This window comes from Natrix helvetica, assembly GCF_964273705.1.
Source record: "Natrix helvetica genome assembly, chromosome: 5".
NCBI classification, from domain to species: Eukaryota; Metazoa; Chordata; class Lepidosauria; order Squamata; family Natricidae; genus Natrix; species Natrix helvetica.
In genome coordinates, this window is record NC_138551.1 from 21899468 (window position 1) to 21922460 (window position 22993).

Here is a 22993-nt window from a genome sequence, read left to right on the forward strand (position 1 = left end):
GTGAGTCATTAAGGCCACATGGAAATTTATCTGTGTCATCAGGATCACCTGACATGTGCAAATGGGTGTGGAGCCCTCTTTGGTTTCTGTTGAAACCAATATTATGTTCCTACCAGTGGTACTCATTCCAAGACAGGTCCCTCCAGCAGGCATTAAGACCAAGTAGCAATGGCAATAGCACTTAGACTTATATACAAATTCACAGTGCTTTGCAACCTTCTCTAAGAGGTTTTACAGAGTCAGCATATTGCCCCCAACAATCTGGGTCCTCATTTTACTGACCCCATAAGGATGGAAGACTGAGTCAACCTTGAGCCAGTGAGAATCGAGCTATTGAACTGCTGACAGTCAGCAGAATTAGCCTGCGGTGGCGCATTCTAACCATTGTGCCACCACATCTCTTAGTAGAAAGTAGTAAAGAAGCAGTACTTTAGTAATTTTAGTAATCAATTTAGAATTGATGTATGATCCAGTTGGTATACTGGCCCACTGAAATATCTGGACAAGCTTCTAAGAGAAAATATTGAACCTAGCTATTCATATGATTTATAGCCATGTCCATCCATCACTGGGATGATATAAATCAGTGTAGTGATATGTCAGTAGTGATATGTCAGTACATTGATAGATCAGTGATGGTATCAATCATACTGTGGATAACTTCCCATCCTTCCAAATAGCCTGATCTCAGCTATAAAGGAGTTTATAATTCAATCCAAACCATATATGTACATCAACTTTCTATTACTGGCATGATATAGTTGCCTCACTAGATGTCCCTACTGGGTTGGCCTTACCTGTGTGCTTTCTTACAAGGGTCTATTGCTTGACCAGGGGTTTGGACTAGAAGACCTCCAAGGTCCTTTCCATTTCTGCTATTCTGTATTCTGAGAAATTAATTATTGTTAGGTTTTGTTAGTAATTGGAAAGGAGACCACTGGGAAATAGAAGGATATATATATATTCGGGGAAAAGCCCCAGAGCTCACTGTAACAGCATTGCCAAAAAGGCATTAAGAGTTGTCAACCTAATCTTGCGAAGCTGCTTCTCCAGTAACATTGTACTGCAAACTAGGGCATACAAAAATTGGTCTTTGCCAGACTAATTCTCAAATACAACTCATTTGCCTGAAATCCACATATCGGATATTAATACAATTGAATGAGTCCAGAGATATTTCACAAGAAGAGTACTCCACTCCTCTGCTCACAATAGAATCCTTTATGCCACCAGGCTTGAAATTTTAGGCTTGAACAACCTGGAACTCACTTAAGCATATTACATAAAATTGTCTGCTACAATGTCCTACCTGTCAAAGATGATTTCAGCTTCAACCTCAATAATACCTGGGCAAACAGTCAATAAAAACTCAAGGTAAACCGCTCCAAACACGATTGCAGAAATTACAACTTCAGTAACAGTGTGATCAACGCCTGGAATGCTCTACGTGACTCCTTTTTTACATCCTAAAACCTTCACAGCTTCAAACTTAAACTGTCTACTGTGGATCTCACTCCATTCCTAAGAGGTCCATAAAGGGGGCATGCATAAGCATCCCTGTCCTACTGTCCCCATGTAGTCATTTCCTTTGTTCCATGTTTATACTTACACCTGTTATCTTGTACATGTTTGACAAACCAAATAAATAAATAAAGTTGCCACAAAAATTGCATAACTGTGCCTTTTTTGGCAACAGGAATCCAATTTTTTTTTTGAGCAATTGGCTATTGGTCCATTTTAATTTTTTTCAGTATGACATTCAACTATTGAATTTTTTCTTTGTTTGTTTATTGGAGAAATGTAGGGGTCGTAGGCTGCTTCAGTTCTAGCCACAAGTCTGGAGAAAAAAAATAAGAATGCTATATTGGAAGCAGGATGGGCTCTGCCATTAAGCACAACAAAGCAATTGACAGAGATGGCAGGCTAAGATATTTTTTAAAAAGCCAGCCAACTTTTAACAAATTTATTTGTGATTATTACTTATTTACATTCTAGAGATTGGGAATGCCGTTTATTAATTTATCTATTTTGTGCACCAAAATAGTTGGCTAGCTCTGGGCAGGGGTGGGTTTCAAAAAGTTTACCAAGGGGCTTTCTGCCCAGTTGCTGGGTGGGTGTGGCCATAGTGGTGTGGCCTAGTTGACCTCCTGCACCATGGCGGGGGAGAGTTTCTGCCCTCCCCGGATCCAGAGCCTTTCCTCGAGCCTCCAGGAGGTTGAAAATGGCCTCCCTAGGGTCCGGAGAGCCTCTGGAGGCTGAAAATGGGCCCATTTACAGCCTTCCTGAACTTCCGGTAGTCCGTTTTTCACCCTCCTTGAGCCTCCATGCACACCCTGCACTTAACTGCATTCAAAATGGGTCACGTGGGGACTCCTGGGAGGAGTGGGGTGGGCGGAGCCAGCCAGGAGTGGGATTTGGGGCTTCTCTGAACTGCACAGAATCTTAGCTAGAGGTTCTCCCGAACCCCTGCAAAGCCCCAACAGGCCACTCCTACCTCTGGCTTCCGGTTCCGGTGGCTACGGCGACGGGCAAGGACTTTGCCCGCTCCCGCTCTTCGGTAGGCTTCCCCCGTCCTCGGGGGGGGCACAGGACGCCCCGAAGAGGCGCCCTGCCGAAGGAGCGGCTCGCGGAAGGCTCATGCACCGGCGGCGGCTGGTGGGGGCTCTTCCGCTTTGCTCCAGGCACCGGGGAGCAGTTTTGGAGGACGCACCTGCATCTCGCCCCATGCTGATCGGAGAACGCAAAACTGAAGGAAGCAGCGGCGGTGCGGTGAGATGCTTCCTCTCTTCATCCCCTTACTTTTGAGTTGATGGACTTTTCAGTAATTTAAAAAGTTAATCTTTCGGATTGATTCTTGGAGGAGCGGCTAGAGGGGAGGGGGATTTCCCCCCCCCCTTGGACAAGCGGCTTGTAAAAATTCTGCTCTCGCCCCCAGGGGAAGGAGGAGGGGGAAGAGCCAACTAATGATGCCTCACCCCAGTAAAAGTGTTTTTCATGGGACTTAGTTCCAGAACTTATTGATGACCTGAGAACTTTTTGAACTTTTAAAATTTTTCCTATGCCTCTGAGCCCAAAGCTGGCAGGGCAAAATGGCACACTTCCGTTGTCTTCATGAACTGTGAAACCTGACTCCACCTTTAAAATTCAGGCTTCCGGTCTTTGTCTCCGTGTCACCCAGAGGAATCTCTTGTGGATTGTTATTTCCTGAACTCTTTGGAGAAAAAAACTTTCATCTATTGCTAGAGTGACTAAAATAACTCCCACCTGTTTGGATCATCTGCCTTCTGGACTCATCTGCCTGCTCTACTTCTCCAGCTGCCCAGTCTCTACACTGACTGATCTCTTTGTTTTATAAACCATGTCTCCAAAAAGACCACCCCCAGGAAAACCTAGCTTTGCTACTTCTGCACCGACATCTGCAACATCCAGTCCTGCCACACAGTCAAAGATTACAGAACTGATGCAACCTAAGAGTACAGAGATGGATTTGCAATAAATGCTCCAGCAACTCATACAGGGCCAGGAAGAAATTAAGAAACAATTAAAAGAAATGAAGGAAGAAATTAAAGAGAATCAAGTCCAAATTTATAAGAACTCACAGAGACTGGACCTTGGGGAGGGTGGGGTGGCGGAGGCGAGAGGGGGGGTAGAGGCTTTACAGAAGGGAAACAAAGAACTTGATATCCAACAAATGAAAACAGAGTTTGAGAGAATGTCCTTTTATCTTAGATTTCAAAATGTAATAGAAGCAGATGGGGAAAATATAAGGGACATTATGACTAATATTCTAGCTGAATACATACACAAAGACAAACAGCAGATGGAATGGGAGATAGATCTGGTCTATAGAGTGAATTCAGCATATGCCAGAACACACAATGTACCCAGGGAGGTTCATATTAAATTTCTTAGGAAAAGCACAAGAGATGAAATTCTGGGTGTACAAAGGGGGCAAACATTGACATATCATGACAGGGAGATAACCATCCTGAAGCAGATCCCAAAAAAAATTAGGGAGAAAAGGAAAAATCATTCGCAATTGGCGAATAAACTATACCAGAAGGGGGTGTGGTTTAGATGGTTGATGCCTGAAGGTATGCTGATATTCTGGGAGGAGACAAGAATCAGAATCAATACACCCATAGAGGCACAGGCCTTTATGGAAAAAAATAAAGCGAACCTAGAAAAAACAGAAGACACCACAATGGTCACACAGGACACGGGAGGGGCCGGAGCTCTGCCAGCGGGGGGTGAAGGGGCAACACCAAGAAAGCTCAGATCACAAAAATGAATAAGAAAACCACAATGTTATAAACAGACCGAAAGTAATAATGAAATTATATCTAGAGTTTATATCATAACTATATAAACTGATTGAAAACTATTGTTTCTAGAATTAATATGCTGATTTTTTATGATTATGTATTAATGTTTTATATTTAGATGTATCCTATGAGTTTGAAGGGAGGGGGCGTCTGCCACACTTGCAACTGCCAAAATTTGTAACCATTCCACTTACCCTTTTCCTTATAAATGTTTTAAAAAACCAATAAAACTTTTTGGAAAAAAAAATTGCATAACTGTGTCTTTTTTGGCAACAGGAATCCAATTTTTTTTGAGCAATTGGCTATTGGTCCATTTTAATTTTTTTCAGTATGACATTCAACTATTGAATTTTTTTCTTTGTTTGCTTATTGGAGAAATGTAGGGGTCGTAGGCTGCTTCAGTTCTAGCCACAAGTCTGGAGAAAAAAAATAAGAATGCTATATTGGAAGCAGGATGGGCTCTGCCATTAAGCACAACAAAGCAATTGACAGAGATGGCAGGCTAAGATATTTTTTAAAAAGCCAGCCAACTTTTAACAAATTTATTTGTGATTATTACTTATTTACATTCTAGAGATTGGGAATGCTGTTTATTAATTTATCTATTTTGTGCACCAAAATAGTTGGCTAGCTCTGGGCAGGGGTGGGTTTCAAAAAGTTTACCAAGGGGCTTTCTGCCCAGTTGCTGGGTGGGTGTGGCCATAGTGGTGTGGCCTAGTTGACCTCCTGCACCATGGCGGGGGAGAGTTTCTGCCCTCCCCGGATCCAGAGCCTTTCCTCGAGCCTCCAGGAGGTTGAAAATGGCCTCCCTAGGGTCCGGAGAGCCTCTGGAGGCTGAAAATGGGCCCATTTACAGCCTTCCTGAACTTCCGGTAGTCCGTTTTTCACCCTCCTTGAGCCTCCATGCACACCCTGCACTTAACTGCATTCAAAATGGGTCACGTGGGGACTCCTGGGAGGAGTGGGGTGGGCGGAGCCAGCCAGGAGTGGGATTTGGGGCTTCTCTGAACTGCACAGAATCTTAGCTAGAGGTTCTCCCGAACCCCTGCAAAGCCCCAACAGGCCACTCCTAGCTCTGGCCAATATTTATCTTAATTTGATGAGTTTATTGGGTTTCAGTTTGCTGTTCCAGAAGTAGAATAAAATAGGCCAGACATGACTGAATGGCAATCCACAATCCAAAGAAATAGTAGGACTCACCTTGCTGGTTCACTTTCAAATTCAAGAAAATGAACTGGGGGCTGCGAAGCCTGTAAATTACCTTTCTCTTTCCTCATTTGCTTATTAGTTGAAAGATTCATGTCTGCCTTTCCTTTCTCCTACAGGTTATCACACTGATGAGAACTAAGAACATGGACGTTTCAACATCAATTTTCACAGGGCCCTGTCTTCCTTCTTTACAAGGTAAGGAGGGAGGGGGAGGCAATGATGGAGAGAAAATTAAGTGATGGTACAGGAGCACAGCAATGAAGTGCCAATCTCATAGTATCAATTGTGCCTCCTTTCTGTTTAAGTCAAGACACTCAGCTTTTTAAAACTTTCACTTGATTAATGGGCTTAGAAGCATTGCCTGGATAATGCACCAGTCATCTTACTTCAAAGCCATCTAGATAAGAGGAACTATACAAAATACTTCACATACTCTTGTGATTGAAGCATTTTGCAAGTGACTTCAATTCATACTGCGCCACATGCAGAGAGATACTGTTATTGTATATTGTTCATTGGCCAAAATAATTACATACATTTAGCTTATTAATTCTTTGTAATTCTTTGCAAAGATGCCATTGATTAATTTATAATTATAAATTATAATAAATTAATCAATGGCATCTTTGATAAATTATCAGGAGTGAGTGTTTAACATAAATATAAATAATGTTTAGAAAAAATAATTGTATAATTATCCATTTGTCAATGAATTATTTACGGGAAAAGAATAAGTCTGGGCATATTTGATGGTTGTGAGAACTGTATAAAAAGGATGAACCCAACAGTTTCTGACTCTTAGATAGATACAGTAAGGGGAAAGTTTCTCTTGAATCAAACTTGATTCTTAAGGACTGCAGTTTACTTTGCAGTGTAATAGAAATGGTTTTCTGCTATCATCTTTTGAGATATAATCCAGCTAACACGTCTGGATTTCACAGGAAATTCCCAAATGGGAAACTTGTTTAAACACTAAAGTTCATTAATTGTTTAGGTGATCAGGAGGAGTATAACCAAGCCTTCTAAGACTGTATGTAGGATGTAAGAATAGAATAGAATAACAGAGTTGAAAGGGACCTTGGAGGTCTTCTAGTCTAACTCAGGCAGGAAACCCTATACCAGTGATGGCGAACCTATGGCACGCGTGCCACAAGTGGCACACGGAGCCATTTGTCAATGCACGCAAAGCGCTGCCCTGTCAGCTGGCCAGCGCACATGCGCGCGCTGGCCAGCTGAGTTCACCTTCTTAAAAGCTATTTTTCGCCTTCCCCAGGCTCCAGAGACTTTATAGGAGCCTGGGGAGGGTGAAAATAGCCCTCCCCGGAGGCTTCAAGGACCGTCCGGAGGCTTCCCTGACGCCTTCGGAGCGCTTAAATCTTCCGGTTTGCTCGGAGGGTGGTTTTAAGCATTCCGAAGGCTTCAGGGAAGCCTCCGGACAGTCCCTGAAGTCTCCGGAGGACCTCGGGGGGGGGCAGGGGAGGCTATTTTCACCCTCCCCAGGCTCCTATAAAGCCTCTGGAGCCTGGGGAGGGCGGAAAAAGCATGTAAAAATGGGGGGGGCGCTTTGTGCACGCATGCGCACTGGGGGATTGCACATTGCATTATGGGTGTGGCACGCCCGCACACGACCCCCCCCCCGCACTCCCCCCACTTGTGGCACGTGAGCCAAAAAAGGTTCGCCATCGCTGCCCTATGCCATTTCAGACAAATGTTTGTCCAATCTCTTCTTTAAAATTTCCAGTGTTGGAGAATTCACAATTTCTGGAGGCCACTGGTTCCACTGGTTAATTGTTCTAACTGTCATGAAATTTCTTCCTAGTTGCTTCTCTCCTTGATTAGTTTCCATCCATTGCTTCTTGTCCTGCCCTTAGAGGGTTTGGAGAATAGTTTGACTCCCTCTTTTTTGTGGCAGCCCCTGTGATATTGGAACACTGCTATCACAACTATCCTAGTCCTTCTATTCATTAAAATAGACATTCTAGCAACTGTTCTTTATATGTTTTAGCCTCCAGTTCCCTAATCATCTTTGTTGTTCTTCTCTGCACTCTTTCTAGAGTCTCAACATCTTATTTACATTGAATATACAGCTGGACATATGGGTAGTCCTCAACTTATTATCACAATTGGCCCCAGAATTTCTGCTGTTAAGTAAGGCAGTTGTTAAGTGAGTCGCAGTCAATTCTACAACCTTTTTGCTCTGATTTGCTATCTGAATCACTACAGCTGTTAAATCACCTAGTCATTAAGGGAAACCAGAGCCCTCCATTGACTTTGCTTGTCAGAAGGTGCCTGGGAATTTCATAAATGACAATTGCATGATCCCAAGATGGTTCAACCATTATCAATACAAGCCAAATGCCCGGAGCCTGAATTTTGATCATGTGATTGCAGGATGCTGAAGTGGTCCTAAGTGTGAGGAGCTGTTGTAAATCACATTTCTAGCACCATTCAAATGTAAATGAATGATTGTAAATCAAGGACAATCTGTATACATTATGCTAGATCCCCCAAAATGACTCACAGAACCTCTCCCAAAATTCTGCCAAATGGTAATTCTTAACATGGTGGAATTGGAAAACAATTAAGCACATGAATGATCTTTTTGTTATACTTTATTAAGTTAAATAAGGCTTAGGCTTTTCTCTGCAGTGTCACCAATCTCAGCTAAGCGTGGTTCTTAATCCTTCAGAAGATTTTAAAAAAAGAATGGACAATATCTAGTGTACATATTGGTGATCTGACTTCATCCTTTTCTGTCAAGCATGAATTCAGGGCTTCATCAAAATGAGGAAGAGGCATTGAGGCTCCTTTCTCAATCCTGACATTTCAAACAAGTCATTTTTTTTATTGGGGTCATTTTGTATTTGGTTGTTTTTGAAAGAATCTCAAACAAAACTCAAAATCTATGCTGTGCTGTTTGGGAAGGATTTAGTCTTGTGTTTAACATCAGTGTTTAAACTTGGATTTCAGCCATAATTATCCTCAAAGCTCTGTCAGTTACGTCCCTGTGGTGGTTGCATATTAAAGGTGCTTTGTTACAAAAGTATTATTAAAAGATTGTATGCATCGGCTTCGGCTGGGGAAGTGATTCTCTTCCAATTCCTAAACAAGTCTTGTCTCTTAAATAATACATATTGAAAACACATTTTTGCTGCCATAGTTAGAGGCAAAAACAATAGTTTCAGGGAGGGAACAAATTATTTGTCACTTTAATTATTTAGAATGCATACCATAGGATTGTTAAGTAATGGTATATTACATGGTGGTATGCCATGAATATCACTTTGTCTTCTGCTTAGCACACCAACTAGTAATTAAATGTCTTGTCTCATGATCTGGAAGAGCAATCTCGATGCGATGTTGCCACCGAGAGCATTTAAGTTCCGTCATACATATGGAAATGAAATGAGAAGCAGACATATCAATGCTTTATGTTTCCCTTGACATGAATTTTGAATCTCCAAAATCCAGATAACGAGTACAGTCTAATTCTGTAAGCTTCTCCTGCAATACCTTGCTGTATAAAATGGCCATGATCCAACCAGCCATGGAACACTCATACAAATCATACTTGACTTCTAATACTATTTAAATTATCATTATTTGTTTTGGTAGTGAGTTGTGTTTCAAGTGACTTCTTCACCTCCCTGGGGAATTTTTAAAAGAAATATATGATAAAGGTAAAGATAAAAGTTCCCCTCGCACATATGTGCTAGTAGTTCCTGATTCTAGGGGGCATCGCTCATCTCCATTTCAAAGCCAAAGAGCCAGCGCTGTCTGAAGACGTCTCCATGGTCATGTGGCCGGCATGACTAAACCAGAAGGAACACTGTTATCTTTCCACTAAAGGTGGTTCCTATTTTTCTACTTGCATTTCTACATGCTTTCAAAGTACTAGATTGGCAGAAGTTGGAACAAGTAATGGGAGCTCACCCCTTTACATGGCACTAGGGATTCGAACCAACGAGCTGCCAACCTTTCGATTGACAAGTGCAGCGTCTTAGCCACTGAGCCACCACATCCCTCATATATTATATACACCATAAGCAATTAAGTGGGAATAAGATTAGGCTAAGAAAACTACTTCTACTGATTATGATTTGGTAGATGGGCGCCTTGAATTATTTGGCTATTATTTATTAAAATTATTTATTAATAAATAGTAAAAATGACCATATTAATAAACCAGCTATCTCATCATAAATAACAGCCCCAAATATGGTGCTAGCTACCAAGTCGAATGTGTTCAGAAAAATGTTGGATCAATTCATGGAAGTTATATGGATTAATGGTTATTAGTCTTGAAGGTAACATAAGTACTTCTGAAAACTATCTATCTAAAAAGGGCACTGTTTGTGTTATTATAAGTCATGACACTCATTGATGAGAGATGTGGTGGCTCAGTGGCTAAGATGCTGAGCTTGTCGATCAGAAAGATTGGCAATTCAGCAGTTCAAATCCCTAGCAACACGTGAGTGAGCTCCCGTTACTTGTCCCAGGACTCTGCCAATCTAGAAGTTCAAAAGCATGTAAAAATGCAAGTAGTAAAATAGAAATCTCCTTTGGTGGGAAGGTAACAGAGTTCTGTATGCTTTTGGCCTGTAGTCATGCTGGCCAAATGACCATGGAGATGTCTTTGGACAGCACTGGCTCTTCAGCTTTGAAACAGAGATAAGCACCACCCCCTAGAGTCAGGAACAACTAGCACATATGTGCGAGGGGAACCTTTATCTTTACTTATACTCATTGATGGCATTATGTTGTTCCAGATTCACGGACAAAGGTTGATGGTACTTCTCTCAACTATATACAGACACAACTGAACTACTGTTTGAATAGTGCATGAAACTATACCTTCCATTAACCATCATAGCATACTTAAAATAGCAGTAGGATATATTATGGAGTCAGAATGAGTCATACCAGCAGTGGGATTCACTTGCCTTCCCTACCGGTTCACAAATGTGAGCAGATGCATGCTTCACTTGCATGCACCCCATCTACGCATGCACACTGCCTTCTATGCATGTACAGTGTTCATGCTGTCAACTTGTAAAGCATTTCCATGACTACTATTGTTGGCATAGGAAAAGGGAGGAGAATTCCATGCATACCTTTGGCCAGAGTCAGGTCTCATATTCCAACAGTTGCCATGTGAAATGTGCATGTTCATAGCCTGCCGTAGCACCTTGTTGGTGGATGTGATTTATGACACACACAAAAGGGAGGAGATACAGGGGTAAAGTTCAAACACAATTAAGCGGAAATCAGTTTCGGCTCCACAGAAGAACATGCCAATATGTTGATCCTAACAAATGAATGGATTTCTTTTGAACTTTGTCTTAAGGCTCATAAATTAATTAGGTCATCTTTTGGAAACTTCACACATGCATTACATTAGGGTGGCTAGGCAGAACCTTCTGCAGCTGCTGCTACCAGTTTTCCCAAATGGGAGAAAACCAGCTGAATGCCACCTCTGAGTTATACAGCACAACAGTCTTTCTTCCATTACCTTGCTGTCTCCACCCAGTACCTGCCTCCAGAAGTGATATCAGTCTGTATCATTTTGATATCACAGGGCTGTACATGATATTAGTGATTCATCTGTTGTTGTACAGGTCTTTCTGAAATCTCTTTTCATTAGAGCATTTGGGGACTGCTATACACATGCAGCCTTCTTGAATTATTTAGAATTCTGCACCATGAGAATTCTAAATTACATGGGAAGGTGACATGAATACAGCCGAGTGCCCATTGTAGGAACTTCAGAAAAGCTGAAAAGAAGTGTAAAATAATGTGGCTGGTGCTAAAGACATGGTCCTTTAGCCCCCTTTTTGTAGCTGCATTGTCCCTTCACGAGCCATAGAAAACAGAGTTGGATTTCTGATTCACGAGCTACTCTGTCACTTCAGAAGGGACAAAATGATGAATACAATATAGATATAAGGTGCACATTTGGAGTAACATCAACAGATGTATTTTTTTTTTAAAAAAAAGTCTTTCCCCCAGCTGGTCATTATTTATCCTTTTGATCTGAACTAACAGCTAAAGAAAGGGACATTCTATTACAGGATGCCTCTGGGGATATTTAGACTAAGAAAATGTTGGGAAGAAAAAAATAACATGTAGAAATAAAGATGTTGCTTTGAAAGATTACTTCTTTAAACCTTGCCTAGGGGGAAATAAAGATGTTAGCTGTAAGGCACATTATCTGGGAGGCAGGGGAGATAGGCTTCATTCTTCTTCGTTGGATATACTAAGCTGCTGGGCAGCCAGGTTCTTTGATAGATAAATGTTTCAGAGCTGTTCTAAACATTGTATTCAAGATGGATTGCTGTGAAGGGACCCTTCCTTCCATTCACAAGCTCTTTGAAGCAAAACAAGTATGCTTCTTTTGCTTTATTTTTGTAGCACACAAGTTATTTTGTCTTCAGCAGAGGCACAGGTAGTTCTTAACTTACAACAACAATTGACCCCCACATTTTCGCTGATGAGCAAGACAGTTGTTCAGTGAGTTTTGTCCCATTTTATGGCCATAGTTGTTAAGTGAATTACTGCATTTGTTAAGTTAGTAATACACTTGTTAAGTGAATCTGATTTCCCCATTCACTTTGCTCATCAGAAGCAGGGGTGGTATTCAGCAGGTTCTGACCAGTTCTCGAGAACCGGTAGCAGAAAGTTTGAGTAGTTTGAAGAACCGGTAAATACCACTTCTGAATGGTCCCACCGCTATCTAGGAGGAAATAGGGATTTTGCAGTAACCTTCCCCTGGAGTGAGGAGGGAATGGAGATTTGAGTTTTGAGACTGAGGAGATTTGAGATTTGAGACTGAGGAGAAATTTCCTGACAGTTAGAACAATTAATCAGTGGAACAGCTTGCCTCCAGAAGTTGTGAATGCCCCAACACTGGAAGTCTTTAAAAAGATGTTGGATAGCCATCTGTCTGAAACGGTATAGGGTTTCCTGCCTAGGCAGGGTGTTGGACTAGAAGACCTCCAAGGTCCCTTCCAACTCTACTATTGTATTGTATTGTATTGTATTTTATAGTATCCTTCCCCTGCCATACCCACCAAGCCGTGTCCACCAAGCCACACCCACAGAACTGGTAGTAAAAAAATGTTGAGTCCCACCAATGGTCAGAAGGTCACAAAAGTTGATCACAGGACCCCAGGGCATTGCAAACGTCATAAATGTAAGTCAGCTGCCAAGCGTCTAAATTTGGATCACGTGACATGCTGCAACAGTCATCAGTGTGAAAATTGGTCAGAAGTTACTTTTTTCAGACTGTTGTAAACTTTGAACAGTCACTAATTGAGCAGTTGTAAATTGAGGACTACTTGTAGTTGAAAAATGTTTTAAAAAATGTGAGTACCATTCTTCATCATGAAGATCAAATTAGCATATTATGGTTAATCCAATGTCTCTGTATACTTTTCCTGATTTATCATTTCTATAATTTAATCATGATTCAGGGCTTACTCTTAAACACATTCTGGAGACAATTCAATTACATTTCATTCATTCATGTGATATTTCATGTATTGTGTTTCTATTATATAGTTCAGCTGATTTTATTTAAATTCATAAATTAATTCATTTATAATTTTGTCCCCACTCTTGGAGGGGGGACTATTTTAGTAATTAAATTAAATTGCTATTTAATTTGCCTTAATTCAATTAAGTAAGTTGAATTTATATTCTATTCGATTTTCACTAATTTATCAACAATTCTGTAATTATTACAGTTCAGGGGGCCCAATAAATATTTAAGTTAATGATATTTATATGTATAATTTATTTAATTCTATTAATTTAAATTTTATTTATTTTCTTTCTTTTCTATTCTTATATTCTTTCACTCATTCATATGTTCTTTTTTATTCCAAGTCAGATATCAACATAAAATAGAGTCACAGGGAAACATTTGAACTATGAGTCTCCAGCCCCAGTCTTAAGTTATGCAACCTTATTACTGCTATATTTCTTTCTCAGTACAAACAAGGTTGAATAGATGTTTGGCTACACTTTAAATGCATTTGAGTTCCTTTAAGTTCTTTTAGATGTGCTAAGCAATACAGTAAAACTTCAGATCACTATATCTGCAAGTATTAAAAAGTCCCAGTGTTCAATCAAAAGAACTAGCAAGGCAGTTAAATATTGAATTAAACAAAGATTTTTAGATATAAAACATGGCAACAAGATGTCTGTTTTTGGAGTCTGTTAAAGTCTTTTCAGCAATGTTTTAAGCAAATTCCTTTTTCAATATGCCCACAAATCCTTTAAATTAGCCAATATTTTTTTAGCTACAAGTAAAAAGAAGTATGGAAACAAGTGAGAGAATTTCAATATATGCAAGACAAATGAAATGGAGTGTAGTGTAGTGTAGTGTAGTGTAGTGTAGTGTAGTGTAGCAGAGTAGAGTAGAGTAGAGTAGAGTAGAGTAGAATAGAATAGAATAGAATTCTTTATTGGCCAAGGATAATTAGACACTCAAGTAATTTGGGCATAAGCTCCAGTACATAAACTGTCAGTGTACATACAAACAACAAAGTAATCCAATTTTAACAATGATACTGAAAAGAGAAGGTAGTAGAAAATATGAGAAAAATAATAGTAACACAATTATACCATGTGGGCAAATATTCTTAGACATAAGCAGCATGCTTTCTGAATATATTATAGCCACAACATCACCTTATAAGAACCAAGATTGTCTAAATCAAGGGTCCCCGATTCTTGGTCCACGGACCAGAACCGGTCCAGAGCTATGGCAGAAGCTGTTCCACAAAAACAAGCAAATCCCCATCCACAGGATGCACGCAGCACATGAAACCCACACTGTTAGATATTAACATATATCGTAGCAAGTCTCCTCTCTGGTCCGCTGCTACAGCGGGAAACAGGTATCGTTCTGATTGGTCGAGGGGCGTACCCGATCCCTATAAAAGGGGAACCCTCCGACCACAGAGCAAGCTAATAAAGAGCTGTTAAGTCACTTCGTGTCCGCAGTCTGTTCTCTCGTTGCCCAGATCTAACATTGGTGACGAAGGTGGGATTGAGAGACAGATAGGACGAAGAACGCTACTTCAGAATCTCAGGATTCGATCCAGCCCAGGAATTCGGCAGAAATTCCGGCAGCCATCTCAGGACACCGCAGCGTGGCAAAATCAAACGAAAGAAGATGGCGATGCACACTCTCCCCGCTCTATTCGACCTAGCGAACGACGAATGGGAAGCCTTCATGATTCGTTTCGAGTATTTTCTCGAAGCGAACGAATACACGGGGATAACCAACGCCCGAAAGAAAAACATCTTCCTCGGCTACTGTGGAAAGGAAGTCTTCAATACGGCCAGAGACCTCACCGCGCCTACTCCAATACAAGCAGTATCATGGACGGCGTTGCAACAGGCTCTACAGACTCATTACGCGCCAAAACCTTCCCGCCATGTTTGCCGCCAGGAATTCAACACGCGGAACCAGAAGGCGGGAGAGTCAATCAACCAATATGTTGCAGCCCTGCGTAAAGCAGCAACTCACTGCGAGTTCAGGGACCTGGACGAGCATATCCTGGCACAATTTGTTTGTGGGTTAAGAGACATTTCCCTACAAAAGAAGCTGTTGGCAAACCCAAATTTATCCCTACAGATAGCACTAAACGAAGCAAGGGCATCAGAGTCAGCAGAGAAATCATCGGTAACCATACAACGCGGTTTCAGCGGAAGCCAGCCAGCACCCAGGCAAACCAGAGTTCACTACGAGGACACAAACCCCGACTACGAGGATCCCGAGTTCGAGGACAGTCACCTGATGCGGAGCAGTCACATGAGGCCAGGGGGGAGACCCGGATCCCGTTTGCCGCCCTGCGCAAGCTGCGGAGGGAATCACCCCCGGTCTACCTGTCGGTTCAGGAACGTTGTTTGTGCAATCTGCAACAAACTTGGGCACATTGCACGAGTGTGCCGGAGCGGAGTCCCTGCCTCATGGCAGCCACCTACGTACCGCCAACAGAAGCCCAACCCAGGGGCTTGGCGAAATCAAAAAGGGCGCCCAGAGAGAAATCCACAAGTGTTTACCCAGAGAGAAAATCCCCAAAGAGCTGAGCGAGCGTATTCCCAGAGAGACTACACACAAGGAGCTGAGTGAGCGTATTCCCAGAGAGATTACACACAAAGAGCTGAGAGAGTGTTCTATCAAGACGCTCAACGAGAGTATTTTCAGGATACAGATGCTGAGATAGAGTTAACCCAGAGAGAGGAATTGCGAACGTATCTCACCACAATAGGTCAGGTCCGCACCAAGCGGCCTAAAAAGCTGAAAGTCACAGTCCTCTTGGAGGGCTCACCTTGCGAGCTAGAAGTTGACACAGGATCGTCCCTGACGATCATTTCATGGGCATCCATGAAACAGGCTATCCCTAGCCTCAAAAAGAGCCAACTACGCGCTCCAGACATCCTGCTACGAGACTACCAGGGGAACCAAGTCCCCATCGTGGGCCAAGGCACGTTCCAGATCCGTTTCAAGGACATCGTAGCACAGCTGCCCGTGACCATCACCAGCGCACCGTTACAGAACCTTCTAGGACTGGATTGGTTTGAATCCTTGGGGCTAGAAGTCACTGGAATCAATGCCGTGGAGAACAGCAGCGCCGACCAGATTGTTAAGGAGTTCGAGAATGTGTTCAGCCCCGGTCTTGGTAAGTATGTCGGTAAACCAATCTCATTCAATTTAGACCCCAAAGTGGCGCCAATCCAACTTAAACCGAGACGAGTGCCTTTTGCACTCCGCCCAAAAATAGATAAGGAGATAGATAAGTTAGTGGAGCAGGGAATCCTTGAGCCGGTGGATCACGTGCGCTGGGAAACTCCCATTGTGACCCCAGTCAAGCCAGACGGATCAGTCCGCATCTGTGCGGACTATAAATGTACAATTAATGTCGCGCTACAACAAAGCGCATATCCTGTGCCAGTAGTACAATACCTATTGCGTTCGTTGGGGCCAGGAATGATATTTGCTAAGTTAGACATGGCACAAGCTTACCAGCAGTTGCCCGTGGATAGCGCCACAGCGGAGGCCCAGACTATAGTGACGCATAGAGGAGCATTCAAATGCAACCGGCTACAATTCGGTGTGAGTATTGCTCCAGGTCTGTTCCAGAGCGTCATGGAACGGCTGTTGCAAGGGATACCGGGAGTCGTCCCCTATTTCGACAACATCTTGGTATCCGCTGCAAACGAGGAGCAACTATTAAAAAGAATCAGAACTGTTTTGGCCCGAATCAGAGAGAAGGGCCTCCGCCTTAAAAAGGAAAAATGCCAAATTAACGTGCCTAGCGTAGAATTCCTGGGATATAGAATCGATGGTCAGGGAATACACCCCACTTCAAAGAAAATTAAGGCGATCCAGGACGCCCCCACACCACGAAATCAGACCGAGTTGCAGGCCTTCCTCGGACTACTTAACTTCTACAGCGTTTTTCTGAGACAGAAGGCGACCGTTGCTGAGCCATTACATCGACTACTCCAGAGGAACGCACCATGGAAATGGGGATGATCCGAAGCAGCAGCTTTTGCCGCAGTAAAGAGCCTGCTCACCACTGACTCGCTGTTAGTCCAATACAGCCAGACACTGCCGCTGGTATTGACCTGTGACGCATCACCCTTTGGAGTTGGCGCAGTCCTTAGCCACAGGATGCCAAACGGAAACGAAGCACCCATCGTGTTCTACTCTAGGACTCTTTCATCGGCCGAGAGGAACTACAGCCAGATGGACAGGGAAGCGTTAGCTGCTGTAGCTGGAGTAAAACGTTTCCATGAATACCTCTATGGCCGCGATTTTGAACTGATTACAGATCACAAACCGCTGTTGGGACTTTTGGTGGGAAACCGCCCCACTCCCGTCTCCCTTTCTCCACGCATGACCAGGTGGACTGTTTTCCTGGCTGCGTACTCATACAAGTTAATTCATTGACCGGGCTCCACTTTAGGACACGCAGACGCACTCAGCCGTTGCCCATTACCAGACCTTTTGCCAGACCCCACTCCCGAAGTACCGGTGCTGCTCATTGACTCTTTGGACTCAGGACCGGTTTCTTCCTGCGACGTTGCAAGGTTCTCCTCTAAAGATAATATAATAAAGCAAGTGCAAACTTGGGTTTGGAGGGGGTGGCCGAAGGGAAACGTGGGCCCGGAATTCAAAGTGTTTTGGTCAAAACGGGATGAACTCTCAGTGTTACAAGGTTGTTTATTGTGGGGGGATCAAGTTGTTATTCCTTATGCGTTACGTAGAAATGTGTTAGATGCATTACATGTTGGTCATCCGGGGATTGTTAGGATGAAGGCGTTAGCAAGAAGTTATGTTTGGTGGCCAAACATGGACAAAGAGATAGAGGAATGGGTGGCCACTTGCGATCCATGCCAGGAATCGAGACCAGCACCCCCGGAAGCGCCCGCCACAGAATGGGAGAAGCCTAAAGCACCCTGGTCGAGAATACACATCGATTTCGCAGGACCAGTTCAAGGTCAGACCTTCCTCATAGTTGTGGATGCATACTCCAAATGGCTAGAAGTAGTCCTAATGACTTCAACCACGGCAGAGGCAGTCATTAAGGTTCTACGGCGACTTTTCGCCACTCATGGCCTGCCCGACCTCCTGGTCTCCGATAACGGGCCCCAGTTCACGGCCATACAATTCGAAACGTATTTAGCTGGTCAGGGAATTCGGCATGCCCTCGTCACGCCATTCCATCCGGCATCAAACGGACAGGCGGAAAGAATGGTGCGATCCGCAAAAGAGGCCCTCGCTAGGATGGGTCCAGGTGATTGGCAAACACACATTGACCATTACCTATTGATCCAACACATTACCCCCAGCGCAACGACGGGTAGGAGCCCCGCTGAGCTACTCATGGGCCGCCGGCTACGGTCTCACCTGGACCGTCTTCACCCAAATTACTCTGCCACAGCACCCCCAGACTCCACAAGCAAAATTCGGAATTTTAGCCTAGGGGACACAACTATGCAGGGGGGACATTGTGGATGCCGGCAAAGGTCATTGGCATCACGGGTCCACGATCGTATCTGTTAGAACTGGAAGATGGGCGGAACTGGAAAAGGCACATCGATCAACTTCGGGGTCGCCTGGCGCACTCCAGATCTATGAACCGAGAACGAGAGCTACCTGCCAATGCAAAGTCAGCCACTCGAGAGCCCCAACACAGAGAACTACGACACCTACGAGCCCAGAACAGAACAAGAGGTCGAGCGCGAAACGGAACAACCCCCACGCAACGAAAGCGAGCAGATCCCCGAACGCCAAAGCAACGAGAGCCTGCAAATGCCCAGAAATGAAACACAGAAAGCAACCGATCCTGCAACTACTTCTGACCAACCCGAACTGCGACGCTCCACCCGAGTAAGGCAAACACCAACGTATCTTAAGGACTATATTACTAACCGCAACGTTCCGTCTAGGAGGGGAGGGGTGTTAGATATTAACATATATCGTAGCAAGTCTCCTCTCTGGTCCGCTGCTACAGCGGGAAACAGGTATCGTTCTGATTGGTCGAGGGGCGTACCCGATCCCTATAAAAGGGGAACCCTCCGACCACAGAGCAAGCTGGATCACTATTACTACTAATAAAGAGCTGTTAAGTCACCTCGTGTCCGCAGTCTGTTCTCTCGTTGCCCAGATCTAACACACACCTTCCAGGCGGTGGAAAAACCTCTCTCCATGGAAGCAGTCCCTGGTGCCCAAAATGTTGGAGACCTCTGGTCTAAATACTACATCTACAGATATTCAAAAATGTATTGCTAAGGTAGTTCTTGACTTATAACCAGTCATTTAATAACTGTTCACCATGAGTCAGCCACCATAAAAAGTTGCTACCCCACCTCTTCCATTCACATAACAGCATGAGCCCATTCCTCCATGAGGCTTGGGTCCCTCCCATGTGGTCCATTTAACAGCCAGTGTAATCACTTAACGACTACAACTGGCAGAGTAGTCAGATTGTGGTTATTAAGTGAAGCAGTCACATAGTATCTCAGTTAATAACAACATCATCATCATTATCATAAGATTCAGCTCAACTGTACTGCTATATAGAGGATTACCGGTATCTCTTTAAGTCAGTCACGTCATAAAGAAATATCTCAGAATCTGAATTTTCCTTAGAACATAAATTGAACACTCTTCCAAAATAAGAGATGTACAATATGTCATGACTGAAAATGCTGTTCCAGAAAAGCTTTAAGTGAGCCTGCATTACAGTTTAATCTAAAAGAATACAGGTAATTCTCTGGTTACAACCATTGATTTAGCAACCAGAGTGTTAAAACAGCACTGAAAAAGTTAGAAGAACTTAGAACTGCCACAGCATCCTGGGGTCACGTAGTTACCACTTGCAACCTTCTCACTGGCTTTCAACAAAGTCAATGGACAAAGACAGATTCTTTGAACAATCACACCATTCGCTTAAAAGCTGCAATGATTTGTTTAACCATTGCAGAACAGATCATAAAATCAGGCACAGCACAACAACAATTAATTATTACAGTTTTAGATCAGTGATCAGAACAAATAAAAGCACTCAATATATATACATTTAAAACTTCTAGTATAAAATAATAAATAACAACTAACATCTATAATAAAATCCAGTGTCAATTATACATGGGCAGACTATAAAATAGTTGCAATCCCTAAACTGTGTGGCCTGTTGTAGGTTCAACGCTAAAAGGGAAGTGACTAAGCACTGCAAAGAGTTTGCCACAATTGTTATATACAGTAACATCACTATGGTGGAGAAGACACTTGTTTGAGATGAATCCCCAGTGCGGCTGCACAGAAACTGGCCACCTACGCTGTAGTTATGGATTGTTCTTCCTTAAGCAGCCACTGGAAATAGGTAGTATCGGAACGGCCAGGATACCTAGCAGTTATTGGCAGAATATAGTTTGCCCAACAGAATATGTGAACACAACCCATTTAACAACCGCCTTGCTTAGCAACAGATATTCTGGTCCCAAATGTGGTTATATGTTGAGGATTACCTGTAGTCCATCCACACCTAAAATAACACTGTGGTGTAAAAATGCAAGCCTATTCTTAAAAAAAATAAAAATAAACTATTAGCATAGTCTACTCTGAGAAAGGGGAGGAGGGAAGTAATTTCTGCTACAGAAAAAGTTCTGAAGTTACCCTTGGTAAAGACATAAAATGATTAACCAACCAAGCACAAACAATAACACATTTTTTTCTGTATTAGCTAGCACAGCAGTATCTCCTCAGTTTCCATTTTTCATTTATGTAATTATTCATTCCAGAGTACATTTTCTCTACAGCGTTACACTCAAGGACTATAGAGTCATTTCTTTAATGGATCTCAGTGTGAAAGTCATTCATCTGAGAATACAAAGTCCACGCAAACATAATCCAACAGGTGATGGTTCAAATGAAGGCTTATTCCTAATATTTTGACAATAAAGGTGATTATGAATGCATCCACCTACTATGCCCAATTATTATTATAATGATTAGAACTATCTAGGTCTATTCAAAATCAGCTAAGGTATTTAACAATTATTGCTTTATGCTCCAAGTAATGGCTGGTAAAAAAACAAAAAACAAAACAAAAAGGGATTAAGAAATTGAAAACTCTTAATGGACAGGTCTGCCAATAGTGTTAACAATGCTAAACTGACCTTGAATATTGTAATAGGACAAGCTGCCATGACTTTTGCAATATGTTAGCAGAGAAAATAATTCATATGGCATCTGATTGAAATGAGGAGATAATGTTGTGGCGCACTGGCGGCCAGCAGAGATGACAGCAGAGTCAGGCGGTGAGAAGGTTGGGGAGGAACATGGGCCAGTCCTGAGGAAAGGCTGAGGGCTGAGGAAAGCTCAGACGCGGGTTCTGCATCAGAGGCAGAAAGGGAGCTAGACAGCAGTGAGGCAGAGGAACAGCTGGAGCATTCACAGAGCTGCCAGAAGGCAAAAACAACTAAGAAAGAAGGGTCAACTTGTGAGTAAAGCCACACCTTGGAGGTGATTTGCCCCTCCCATCGGAAACAAAAGAGAAGCAAACAGGGAGTGAGCTTTTGCAGGAAACAATTCATTCCTTTGGTCCTTTCAAGAATGGAAAGTTCTGTTTGTGACTTTAAGAGACTCTGTGCCAAATACTGCCTTGCCCTGCCTTTGGAAACTAGTTATCTGGCAGCTCTTCAAGCGAGATAAAGTTCATGTTGATAAATATTCCTCTGAAAGACTGTTTACTAAGCCTTGCTGACTGTGAATGAAAGGAATTTACAGTCGTGTAAATAAAAGAGGCTTTGCCGGGACCAAGACTCTGCTTCATGCTTTTTTATGAGCGTCTAGGTCAGAACAGATACAAAAACTGAATTGTTGAGAAATCAGTTTCCAGAGGAAAAGGGGCCATGCAGAAAAGTCTGGTCTGGTCCAGGTGTAGATTTTCAGAGGTATGAACAGGTAATACAGGGGCACTAGAGAGGAACAGTAATTCCAGAAGAATAAAGTAGTCGTGTTGATTTTTGTTTCTTCTTCTCTTTCTTCATTGTCGGTATGAACACGGATGGTATGAAAATGAAAGTGAAACTGTATGTAACAAAGCACAATAGTTCAGTAGTAGGATTGAGGATAGAAATAGCTAAAGGACAAATTAAAAAAAAAACTTCAGCTGATAGTTTAAGCTTGAGGAATTACAATAGGAATTGAAGTAAAAGTAAAATCTGCAAAACTACCTTAGAACATTATTACAAAATACATTTCACATGAATATAGTGAGATAAGAACACTTTATTCTGAAAACACAGGAACGTATTATTTGAAATTCACAGTAACAATTAAAGCACTTTAGCTGAGAAAGCCTGACTAAGTGCTTCCTGGATCTGTTGCTATCCCTTTCACATTTCAATAGTTACAATTAGCTTTTATTTAGTTTGTTTTTATTTATTTATTCAATGTACATGACCAGTCATCTCAAACAAGTGACCCTCACTATCTAACCTTTCCCAGGTCAAATGATGTATTCCCTATCATCTTTTTTTCCCCATTCAGACTGTTTCACTTGTATCATTCCATCTATGCTTGACACTTGAGATGCGGTCAAATTTGCCTTATGGATCAATCTTGATATGCATGGAGAGAATATGTTTTCTTCAGAAGAGTACCTACGCGTATCTAGGTAGATAATGTATTATAGAAATTGATATTCTAAGCATTCAGGATTATGACTGCACAAACAACACATAATTTTGTACAATTTGGAAACTTATTAGCTGACATTAACTCTTATCTCAATGTATGGTACCTGGATAACTTTGGTTCTGCATGCAGTTGTGTGTTGAAAATGTGCTATAGGGATATCAACAGAATACATAAAACACATAAAAAACAAGAGTCAGAAAACAAAATAAAAATCAATCACAAGGGTTTCTTT